General features: G+C 53.0%; 2 non-coding genes across 2 annotated transcripts in view; both read left to right on the top strand.

The window, feature by feature from the left end:
* Positions 1-537: 537 nt before the first annotated feature.
* On the top strand, positions 538-692 carry LOC143432337 (5.8S ribosomal RNA). The gene has a single exon (XR_013102967.1). It is a non-coding gene; the product is annotated as a 5.8S ribosomal RNA (ribosomal RNA).
* A 1,671-nt stretch (positions 693-2,363) lies between these two features.
* The window catches only part of LOC143432298 (large subunit ribosomal RNA), a 4,039-nt gene continuing 3,902 nt past the window's right edge, over positions 2,364-2,500 (top strand). The window contains exon 1 of the ribosomal RNA XR_013102949.1: positions 2,364-2,500. This exon is cut by the window's right edge and continues 3,902 nt beyond it. This is a non-coding gene — a ribosomal RNA (large subunit ribosomal RNA).

Below are 2,500 nucleotides of genomic sequence, written 5' to 3'. Positions count from 1 at the left end.
GCGAAGACGACGAGTGTGTCCCATCGATGATAACATTGTGTTATGTTCACCCGAACGAGAGCGTCTTGTCGATCTCGAAAGCAATACGCCGCTGGGTGTTTGGTCTTTTTTCTTCTCAGTTCGACGCGCACGTTCGTTCCAGAGGGGACGATTCCGCCGTTGCCCGTTGTCCTCGTTGTCGAGAGTCTGTAATCCCGCCGTTGCGAGCTCGAACAGTTTATGCTCGCTTCGCGTTGCCGGGAGGAAAAAGACCGCCTCGAGGCTGCTGGTACGCGGAGGAGTCCTAACGAATTTTTGAAGGGATTTTTTTTTTTCTCTTCGCACCTGGACGCGCGTGTGCATTTTTTCGTAACTTTGAGGGAGACCTTACGCGCGAACCATCGGCGTATGCGTTTCATCCGTAGGACCGATATATCGTGTCGCCTCGAACTCCGTTCGGCGACGCCCGCGTCTCTTTCAACGGAGACGTTTGGGTATCGACTTGTTCGAACTTTAGTACCAAGAGACTCAAAGATCAATAAAATATACATATACGATTACCCTGAACGGTGGATCACTTGGCTCGTGGGTCGATGAAGAACGCAGCTAATTGCGCGTCAACGTGTGAACTGCAGGACACATGAACATCGACATTTCGAACGCACATTGCGGTCCACGGATACAATTCCTGGACCACGCCTAGCTGAGGGTCGTTCACGTAACCAGAATACTGCTTGCGTTGCGTTTCGTCGAATCTTTCTTTCCCTACGGTGCTCGAATCTGCCCGCCGTCGTTCATTCTCGAATTAAATTACGAACGTTTCTGAGTTCGGGCGGCACCGAGAAAGGGAGGAAGAGGAGCGATACGCGACGTACGAGCGATCGTTGGACGTTCGTCCGAGTCGTCTGTGGCCGTGCCGAGGCAATCCGCGATTGGCAACGTGTGTGTGCGCGTGCGGCGTGCGTAAACGCGTTCACGGAACTCGACGGTGCGTCGATCACGAACTCGCGTGAGTTCTTCGTGGCGTCGTGAGTCGTCCGTTAAACGGACGACCGCCCACGGGAACCGCTTCGTGTTTCGATCGCCGATTTTGTTCCGCGTTCCGAATTCGCACACCCGCCACACGCATCGCCTTCGCCCCGCCTTTAGCGCACGATACGAACATGCCGCGCGCTCGACGTCGTTTAAAATGAATTGTTTTTTTCACGCCGCAAGACCGAGGGAGAATTCTCGGTCGAGAGAGAAGAGATATACAAGAGAGAGAGCGACATCGTCGTAACGCGAGGGACGATGATGCGCATCCGATCGTTCGAAGTTCTCCTCGTACAGCCCCAGGGTGTTCGATCAGAATAACCCGTTCTCTCTGTTCTCTCCGCGCGTGTGTATACCATGTTTCCGCGAGGGAAGAAAAGATCTCTCGCGCGGACCGTCACTCGAACATAGGCCGTCGTTGCGTCCGTGTAGCGTCGCAACGTTTCTGGCCTGTGACGCGTGTCCGCGCTTCGGAGATCTCCCGAAGCGAAACTCGAATCGGTAACACGCGCGACAAAGGAGAGAGTTTTCGGAGCAGATACGGGAAGATTGGCTCCCCTTTGGCGAGGCTCGAGTTTTTTTCTTCGACGAGGTGCCGCCTCGGTGCCGCAAGGTACTACCGCCCTACTTCGTGATCATCGAGTGCGTTGGTCACCCCATGTCTTCGTTGTCGAGACGGGACCGCGCGACCAAAAGCCGGTCATCCAGTCCCCGGAAGCGCAGCTTGCGCTACGATCGCATCGTACGCTTTTCCACGCGTGCGTTCCCTTTTATTTCCCGTTCACGCAGCAGAGAGATTCGTGCGGGCGCTCCAACTCGGCCTGTCCTTCTTTCCGAAGGATCAGGGTAATAAAATCGGGGGAAAAGGAGCCGCTCCGTTTCGATCTCTGCGTGTTACGCGCGGAAGGTGTGGAACCGCTGGAGAGTGTAAACGGTTTGTCGATCGTTCGCAGCTACGACGATAAAGAGGACGGATGTTAAAGAAACGCCGGTAGCTTGGTCGTCTAGCGAGAGTCTCGTATTTTTTTTTCTTTTATATTTTTTACGAATCTTATATATAAAAGAAATACCGACACACGAAAGGCATTGGCGAGGTGCATAAAACGCTTCGACGAGAAACACAACAACGAAGAGAGGTGCGTGTAGTTTCTTCTTGCCGGTTTCTCGAGCGGTAAATCAAAGGATCGCTGTGTCGGAGATGGACGAAAGTTCTTTTCGTCGTCTGCCGTCCCCGTTCGCCGATGCTCTCTCCTCGTCTTGTATATATTTATACATACGAATCTCTTTTTTTTTTACCTTCTCTCCGTAAGCGAGCTCGATGGCACGAATGAATTTCGTGCGTCACGTAGAGACGACCTCAGATTAGGTGAGATTACCCGCTGAATTTAAGCATATTACTAAGCGGAGGAAAAGAAACTAACCAGGATTTCCTTAGTAGCTGCGAGCGAACAGGAATGAGCCCAGCACTGAATCCCGCGGTTCCGCCGCT

This window comes from Xylocopa sonorina, unplaced genomic scaffold (assembly GCF_050948175.1).
Source record: "Xylocopa sonorina isolate GNS202 unplaced genomic scaffold, iyXylSono1_principal scaffold0079, whole genome shotgun sequence".
Taxonomy (NCBI): Eukaryota; Metazoa; Arthropoda; class Insecta; order Hymenoptera; family Apidae; genus Xylocopa; species Xylocopa sonorina.
This window is presented reverse-complemented; position numbering and strand designations above follow the sequence as displayed.